Genomic DNA, 9,529 nt, shown 5'->3' with positions numbered 1-9,529 from the left:
CTGGAGATTGGTGGTAATAGCAGGAGATCTCCAGCTAGTACCTGGAATTCGGCAATCCTAGTGGCTGGCGTTTTTTTCATTGTCTCTTTTACGGTTCCCATCTCTGGGTTGGGAAATTCTTGGAGATTTGGGGGGTGGTTCCTGGGGAGGGTGGGATTTGGGGAAGCGAGGATCTTTTATGCATGGCTGTTTCACTCGCCTTCACCCCTCTGACGACTTTGGGACTTTGTGTGGATTATGCATGCCGTTTCTGACTGCCAGAGGTTGCGTCGCTCTCCCCCTGCGATTCCCCATGCTTTGCCCATGTTTTCAAATTCGAGTTAAAACAGGTCTTTGAAAACACGGGCAAACCGCAGGGGGAGAGCGAGGTGGCCTCTGATGGTTAAAAATGGCATGCATGATCAACACAAAGATCCGATGTTGTCAGGGGGTGACTGCGAGGGAAACAGCCATGCATAAAAGACCACGGAGTCCACCCTACAAAGCAGTCATTTTCCCTGGGGAACTGTTCTCTGCAGCCTGGGAGGTCTCCAGGCCCCACCTGGGGGTTGCTAACCCTGCTTTCTGTGGTCCTTCAAGTCTGTCTTTTAAGTTTTATTTACACGGTGTGGTGTTTATGTTTCAACAGCCCCTGTTTGCCCAGTGCAGGCTGATATTTGTCCCTCTTTTCTGTCGTTTTTCCCCCCAGGAGAGGTGTTTAATGCTTTAAAAAAAAATAGACTAGTTGTGTGTATGTGTGCTCTGATTAGAGTCCCTTCCAAGACTCTGGGAATAAATCTGAGCAGGGGGAAAGAAGTGTAACTCCTGTATGCGTGCATAAAAACGCCCCCCTTCCAACTCCCCTCCCAGCTTATCCAGATATTAAACAGATCTAAGTTTCCTCTCCTTAAAAAGTTGAAGAATTTTATAGCTTGTTTAGTCTCTTTCTTGATCTAGCTGTTAATTATAGAATAGCTGCAAATCAGACTCGCTCAGTAACCTTTAACAGGTCTATTTCCAAAAGTCATCGTAGAGAGGGTAGAGCAGGGGCTTCCAGAATGGGTAAGGTTGCCAGCTCCGGGTTGGGAAATACCTGGAGATTTTTGGGGCGGAGCCTGAGGAGGGTGGGGTTAGGGGAGGGACTTCAATGTCAAAGCGACCATCTTCTCCAGGTGAACTGATTTATATCGGCTGGAAATCAGTTGTAATAGCAGGAGATTACCAGCTGGTACCTTGAGGTGGGCAACCCTAAGCCCTATCCTTGGAAGTCTTCAACTTTGCCTGTTCTGAAGGTGTCTGTGTAGCTTGTGTCATGCCTCCTGCTGAAGCTAAGCTTATCCAAACAGCAGTAAAATACCAATCACCGGAGCATTTTACAGCACTGCAGATTTCCCAGAAGCGACAGAGCCAGACTCTTGACCTTACCCAGTATGGAAAGGCAGAAAGAAGCACGCAGCTTCGTGCATAGGGATGCCAACCTCTAGGTACTAGCTGGAGATCTCCCACGATTACATCTGATCTCCAGCCAATAGAGATCAGTTCACCTGGAGAAAATGGCCGCTTTGGCAATTGGACTCTATGGCATTGAAGTCCCTCCCCTCCCCAAACCCCGCCCTCCTCTGGCTCTGTCTCAGAAACCTCCTGCCGGTGATGAAGAGGGACTTGGCAGCCCTATTCATGCAAAAGAAAAGAAAAAGTGAGTGATGGGTGGACCTGCAACTCAGCATGGTGTAATGGTTAAGAGTGGTGGTTTGGAGCAGTGGACTTTGATCCGAAGAACCAGGCTTGATTTCCCACTCCTCCACATGAGCGACGGAGGCTAATCTGGTGAACCGGGTTGGTTTCCCCACTCCTCCACAGGAAGCCATCTGGGTGACCTTGGGCTAGTCACAGCTCTCTTAGAGCTCTCACCTTGGCCTCACCTACCTCACAGGGTGTCTGTTGTGGGGAGGGGAAGGGAAGGTGATTGTAAGCCGGTTTGATTCTTCCTGAAGTGGTAGAGAAAGTCGGCATATAAAAACCAACTCTTCTCTAATCTGGAGAACTGGGTTTGATTCCCCGCTCCTCTACATGAGGGGCGGACTCTAATGTGGAGAACCGGGTTGATTTCCCCTCTCCTACACATGAAGCCAGCTGGGTGACCTTGGGCTAGTCACAGCTCTCTCAGCCCCACCTACCTCACAGGGCGTCGTTGTGGGGAGGAGAAGGGAAGGTGATTGTAAGCCGGTTTGATTCTCCCTTGGGTGGTGGAGAAAGTCAGCATATAAAAACCAACTCTTTTTCTTTTCCAAAAACATCCTAAGTTGTGTGTCTGAAGGGAAGTGACAACTCCCTATTTCCCCAAGAAAGGGGAAATAAGCAGACTGTTTACAGTCACGAATAAGTTTCAGAAGGTAGCTATGTTGGTCTGCGGTAGGAAGAGCTAGATTCGAGTACACCTTAGAGACCAACCAGATTTTCAGGGTAGAAGTTGAATACCATAAAAGGGTTTTTTTAGTCGGCATTTGCCAGTGTTAAGAACATAAGAAAAGCCCTGCTGGATCAGACGGAGGCCCATCAGGTCCAGCAGTCTGTTCACACAGTGGCCAACCAGGTGTCTCCAGGAAGCCCACAAGCAAGACAACTGCAGCAGCATTTATCCTCCCTGTGTTGATCATAGATCCAACCAGAGGGGAGGCGATCCTGGACTTAATACTCTGTGGTGCTGCAAGCGGCTTAGTGCGGGATGTGGATGTTGTTGAACCAGTTGGCAATAGTGACCACAATGGCATCAAATTTAATGTATATGTAAGTGGGAAAGCGCCTGGGAAATCTCACACAATTACCTTTGACTTTAAAAGAGGAAACTTCTCTAAAATGAGAAACCTGGTGCAGAGATCCTTGGCCAAATGGCTGCTTTAGAGGGTGGACCCCAGGTCATCAGACCCCCCACTAAGGTCCCTCCCAACCCACCCTCCCCAAGCTCCACCCCCCCCAAGCTCCACCCCCAAATCTTCAAGAATTTCCCAACCTGGAGCTGGCAATCCTAGAGAATCCTCTCTGCCACTGCGAGACCTCCCTACGCTAGCAGCCAAACAGGGGCAGGAGGCGTGGCCCCCTTGTTCACCACACATGCGCACTAGGATGAGGTTCAAGCAGCAAACCCTATAAGTAGGGTTGGCAACCTCCAGGTAGTGGCTGGAGAGCTCCAGGAAACTGGAATGTCATATGAAAATAAGCATTGTCCTGCCTGTGTTCCACAGCACCTACTATAATAGGCCTGCTCCTCTGATCCTGGAGAGAATAGGGATGCATCATTAGCATCCATTTTGACTAGAAGCCACGGATAGCCCTCTCCTCCATGAACATGTCCACTCCCCTCTTAAAACCTTCCAAGTTGGCAGCCATCACCACATCCTGGGGCAGGGAGTTCCACAATTTATCTATGTGTTGTGTGAAGAGCGTATTGAAAGTAGGAGGTGGCGGTGTGTTCTGAGACTGTAGTGAGATTGAACCTGGGATGTACTGGGATATAGGACCTGGCTTGCCTACTTGACCTGACCTGGATAGCCCAGACAATCCCAATCTTGGAAGCTAATGAGAGTCAGCCCTGGTTAGTACTTGGATGGGAGACTATCGAGGAATCTAGCTTGTGCTTGCTGCACCGAGGCAAACAGTGGCAAACCACATCTGTTTGTCTCTGTCCTGACCCAGATAGCCCAGGTTAGCTCAATCTCATCACATCTTGGAAACAAAGCAGGGTCAGCCCTGGTTAGTACTTGGATGGGAGACCTCCAGGGAATGCCAGGGTTGCTATGCAGAGGCAGGCAAAGGCAAATCACTTCTGAACGTCTCTTGCCCTGAAAACCCTACAGGGTCACTATAAGTCAGTGTGACTCATGTCAGGGGGAGAAAGAGCCTCCTTCAACTGGCAGAGACTTCCCGGTAGAAGACCTTCCCTATCACCTACCACCTGATCCTTTGAAACTGAAGATGCCAGGGATTGAACCAGAGAAGTGCAACAAAGATGGCGAGGGGTCTGGAGACCAAGGGCAAAAATGCATGGTCGCTTTATCCTCCTTTAATCCTTGTTTCAGTCAGGATTCAGACCATGCATTTTCGCCCCAAGTCCTTTGAGGAAAGGTTGAAGGAGCTGGGTATGTTCAGCCTGGAGAGGAGAAGACTGAGAGGTGATATGATAACCACCTTCAAGTACTTGAAAGGCTGTCATATAGAGGAGGGTGCCGAGTTGTTTTCTGTTGCTCCAGAAGGTCGGACCAGAACCAACGAGTTGAAACTGAATCAAAAGAGTTTCCATCTAGACATTAGGAAGAATTTTCTAACAGTTAGAGCGGTTCCTCAGTGGAACAGGCTTCTTCGGGAGGTGGTGAGCTCTCCTTCCCTGGAGGTTTTTAAGCTGAGGCTAGATGGCCATCTGTCAGCAATGCTGATTCTATGACCTTGGGCAGATGATGAGAGGGAGGGCATCTTGGCCATCTTCTGGTCACTAGGGGTGTGGGGGAGGCAGGTAGTTGTGCATTTCCTGCATTTTATGGGGGGGTTGGACTAGATGATCCTGGTGGTCCCTTCCAACTCTATGGTTCTATGAACCAGGTACCTTCTGCCAAGCAGAGGCTCTGCCACTGAGCCGTAGCCCTGCCCCTCCCCTTGTCCATTCCAGGGCGACGAAAGCTATCTTGCAACAGAAACACAGCTTGAAGACGCTTCCATGCTGTTCGATATTTTGGTTGGTCCAAATACAGAAGTGTTTTACTGCTTTTTTTTTGTTTATTTAAAAAAGATGCACGTAGAAGTTTCCCTTTCTCTCTCCTTCTCAGAGGGAGTGCATCTCTGTTCACATTGGCCAGGCTGGATTTCAGATGGGAAACGCCTGCTGGGAGCTCTACTGCTTGGAACATGGGATTGAGCCAGACGGGTGGATTCCTCACAGCTGGGCCACCAACGGGGATTCTTCCTTTGGAACGTTCTTCAGTGAAACAGGGTCAGGGAAGCACGTCCCAAGAGCTTTGTTTGTCGACCTGGAACCATCTGTCATTGGTAAGATGGGGGGGAAGGAGATGTCCCTTTTAGGGCTGCCAGCTCAATGTTGGGAAATTTCTGTAGATTTGGGGCAGGGGGATGGCCTGGGGAGGGCAGGGTTTGAGGGGGAGTGGGATGGGACCCCAGCGGGTCCATCCTCCAAAGCAGCCATTTCCTCCTGGGGAACTGATCTTGGTAGTGTGGAGGTCAGTTGTAATTCTGGGAGATCTCCAGGCCCCGCCTCAAGGTTGGCACCCCATCCATTGCACGGGGCCCATAAGCGTAGCATTAGCAGAGAACGCGTCCACCTTTTTTTTTTCTTCCCTTGCTGCTGGGAGCCTGGCCACCCCATGCGACAAGGGGGTACCAGGATGTGTAGATCAAAATGGAAACCAAGCGGGTCGTTTGAGACTTCTGTCTCTATGCCAGCGGCAGAATTAGTGATTCTCGGGCCCTGGGCAAAGGTCCAGGATGGGACCCCAGCATCACTAGTGGCTAGGGGAGGGGCTGTGGCTCAGTGGTAGAGCATCTGCTTGGCATGCAGAAGGTCCCAGGTTCAATCCCTGGCATCTTCACTTAAAGGGACTAGGCAAATGGATGATGTGAAAGGCCCCTCCCTGAGGCACTTGAGAGCCGCTAATGGTCTGAGTAGTAAATACTGACCTTGATGGGATGGATGGTCTGGTTCAGGTGCGGATTTGCCAGAGCCCCAAGGATAGCAACACCAGACTGATCTCCCCTGCGATTCCTTCATTGCACGGAGCACCAAAGAAGGCTCCAAGCGTCAGGAGCGCTGGCTCTCCTTGCCTCTCCTTTTTCAGGTTGGGGTAGGGTTGCCAGCTCCGGGTTGGGAAATGCCTGGAGATTTTGGGGTAGGACCCAGGAAAAGAAGGCTGAATTCAGTGCAGTCCTCCGACTGTGTGTATCAATGTGCGTAGAGCCAGTGTGGTGTAGTGTTTAAGAGCGGTGGTTTGCAGCGGTGGACTCTGATCTGGAGAACCAGTTCAATTTCCCACTCCTCCACATGAGCAGTGGAGGCTAATCTGGTGAACTGGATTTGTTCACAAGTTCACAAGTTGACAAGGTTGGAAGAGACCACAAGTGCCATCCAGTCCAACCCCCTGCCATACAGGATTCAACAATTAAAGCACTTCCGACAGATGGCCATCCAGCCTCTGCTTAAAGACCTCCACCACCCTCCGAGGCAGTGCATTCCACCGTCGAACAGCCCCCACCGTCAGAAAGTTCTTCCTAATGTTTAGGTGGAATCGCTTTTCTCTTAGTTTAAATCCATTACTCCATGTCCTAGTCTCTGGAGCAACAGAAAACAAGCTAGTTCCCTCATCAACATGACATCCCTTCAAATATTTAAACATGGCTATCATGTCACCCCTTAACCTTCTTTTCTCCAGACTAAACAAACCCAGCTCCTTAAGTCTCTCCACATAGAGCATGGATTTCAGACCTTTGACCATTCTGGTCACCCTCCTCTGGACACGCTCCAACTTGTCACCATCCTTCTTAAATTGTGGAGCCCAAAACTGGACACAGTATTCCAAGTGAGGTCTGACCAATGCAGAACAGTGGTAGTATTACTTCCCTTGATCTAAACAATCTACACATTGTTTTCCCACTCCTCCACCTGAAGCCAGCTGGGTGACCTTGGGCAAGTCACTCTCTCTCAGCCCTACCTACCTCACAGAGTGTCTGTTGTGGGGAGGGAAAGGGAAGGTGATCGTAAGCCGGTTTTATTGTGCCTTAAGTGGCAGAGAAAGTCAGCATATAAAAACAAACTCTTCTTTTTCTTCATCAATGTGGCAGACGAGATCCGCACGAGAACCTACCGCACCTTGTTTCATCTGGAGCAACTCATTACTGGCAAGGAGGATGCAGCCAACAATTATGCCCAAGGCTACTACACCATCGGGAAAGAGATCATACAGCTGGTGATCGACCGAGCTCGGAAGATGGTAAGTACTCATAGAGGGCAGGCTGTTGCGGAAGCTGCTTTGGTCAGTGGAACAGTGGCAAGCCAGTTAGGGCCATGGCCAAAATGGGTATCGGCTGTCTGTCGAGATTAGGCCCCGTTTTGAAAGAGGATAATGTGCAGAGCAGTGGTGGAGGGTGGATAAAATCACTAATGAAAGGGAAGATTCACAAAGTAGGCAGGAATGGACCAGTTCTTTGACCTCCGGGGGAAAGGGATGCTGCTAGGTTTGCCACTTCCTGGTTGGGAAATCCCTGGAGATTTGGAGATGGATGCTGTGGAGGGCAGGGTTTGAGGAGGAAGCTCAGTGGGGTATAATGCCAGAGAGTTCGCCCTCCAAAGCAGCCATTCTCCCCCCCCCATCCCGGGGAACTGATCTCTGTAGTCCTGAGACAGGAACTGCCCTCTGAGGAGCAGTTAAAACGCTTAGGGCTGTTTGCGTGGAAAGAAGGCGGTTAAGGGGAGACATGATAGAGGTCTATAAAATTATGCGTGGTTTGGAGAGAGGGGACAGGGAGAAGCTTTTCTCCCTCTCTCATAATACTAGAACACGGGGGCATCTGCTGAGGCTGGACGGTGAGAGATTCAAAACTGATAAAAGGAAGAATTTCTTCACACAATGCATAGATAAATTGTGGAACTCCCTGCCCCAGGATGTGGTGATGGCTGCTAACTTGGAAGGCTTTAAGAGGGGAGTGGACATGTTCATGGAGGAGAAGGCTAGCCATAGCTACTAGTAAAAATGGATTCTCGTCATGATGCATTCCTATTCTCTCCAGGATCAGAGGAGCATGCCTAATATATGAGGCGCTGTGGAGCACAGGCAGGGTAATGCTGCTGCAGTCGTCTTGTTTTGTGGGCTTCCTGGAGGCACCTGGTTGGCCACTGCATGAACGGACTGCTGGACTTGATGGGCCTTGGTCTGATCCAGCAGAGCGTTTCTTAGGTTCTTACAAGGGGGGAATCAAACCTGTTTCTCCAGATTAGAGTCCACTGCTCCAAACCACCACTCTTAACCACTACACCACGCTGGCTCCTTTGCAAAATATACAACGAACCCTTTCACAAACAGGAGGCTCTTTGGGCTTGTATAGGAAATTATCGTGCTGCCTTTGCTGAGCGCGATAACCCTGACAGTCCAACTTGATTCACCCAGGGCCTTTCTCTGTCATCAGGCTGACCAGTGCGAAGGCCTCCAGGGCTTCTTGATCTTCCACAGCTTTGGTGGGGGCATGGGTTCGGGTTTCACATCCCTCTTGATGGGACAGCTCTCAATTGAATTTGGGAAGAAAGCCAAGCTTGAGTTCTCGGTCTACCCTGCCCCACGGATCTCTACGGCGGTGGTGGAGCCCTACAACTCCATCCTGACCACCCACACCACACTGGAGCACTCGGACTGCTCCTTCATGGTGGACAACGAGGCCATCTACGACATCTGCAACCGGAACCTCAACGTGGAGTGTCCCACGTACACCAACCTGAACCGGCTGATTGGGCAGATCGTGTCATCCATCACCGCTTCCTTGAGATTTGAGGGCGCCTTGAACGTCGACCTCACCGAGTTCCAGACCAACCTGGTGCCCTATCCCAGGATCCACTTCCCACTGACCACCTACGCTCCCATCATCTCTGCCGAGAAGGCCCACCACGAGTAGCTCTCCGTGCCGGAAAACACCAACACTTGCTTCGAGTTCTCCAACCAGATGGTGAAGCGCGACCCTCGACGGGGCAAGTACATGGCTTGCTGCCTTCTCTACCGAGGGGACGTGGTACCCAAGGATGTCAACTCGGCCATCGCGGCCATCAAAACCAGGAGGTCCATCCAGTTTGTGGACTGGTGCCCCACCGGCTTCAAGGTGGGCATCAACTACCAGCCCTCCACGGTGGTGCCTGGCGGAGATCTGGCGAAGGTGCAGCGGGGCCGTATGCATGCTGAGCAACACGACGGCCATCGCCGAGGCCTGGGCCCGCCTGGATCACAAGTTTGACCTGATGTACGCCAAGCGTGCCTTCGTGCACTGGTATGTCAGGGAGGGCACAGAGGAGGGGGAGTTAACCGAAGCCCGGGAGGACATGGCTGCCCTGGAGAAGGATTACAAAGAAGTGGGGAGGGATTCTGCCGATGGGGAAGAAGAGGATGAATATGAGGACTATTGGTCCCCGCGAGGCAGATATACTTTGGGATCAAAAGGCAGGCTGCTTTTCAGAGGGTAGCGGCGAGAAAAAAACACAGACCTAATTAAAATGGGTGCTGCAAATAAAACAATAATAATAATTGAGTGATAACTTTAGAGTTGTGCTCCTTTCCACCACAGAGTGATAACTGGTTAACTCCAAACCCTCAATCTTTATCGATGGATTCTAAAGGACTCAAATTTGTCCTGTTGTATACTACCAGCTGATCCTTAAACTGATCATAACATTTTAACCATAGGCCTTTTATGCAGGGACGTTTCCCTGCAGTCACCCCCGCCGACTGCTTCGGGGCTTCCTTTTGATTATGCATGCTTTCTCCACCCATCAGAGGTTGGCTCGCTCTCCCTG

General features: G+C 50.7%; 1 pseudogene; it reads left to right on the top strand.

Annotated features, from left to right (window-relative positions):
* The first annotated feature begins 4,823 nt into the window (after nt 1-4,823).
* Nucleotides 4,824-9,199, top strand: LOC130474937 (tubulin alpha-3 chain-like; annotated as a pseudogene).
* The last annotated feature ends 330 nt before the right edge of the window (nt 9,200-9,529 follow it).

The sequence above is a fragment of the Euleptes europaea genome, chromosome 3 (genome assembly GCF_029931775.1).
Source record: "Euleptes europaea isolate rEulEur1 chromosome 3, rEulEur1.hap1, whole genome shotgun sequence".
Taxonomy (NCBI): Eukaryota; Metazoa; Chordata; class Lepidosauria; order Squamata; family Sphaerodactylidae; genus Euleptes; species Euleptes europaea.
Note: the sequence above shows the minus strand (reverse complement) of the source record. Positions and strands in the feature narration are given on the sequence as shown.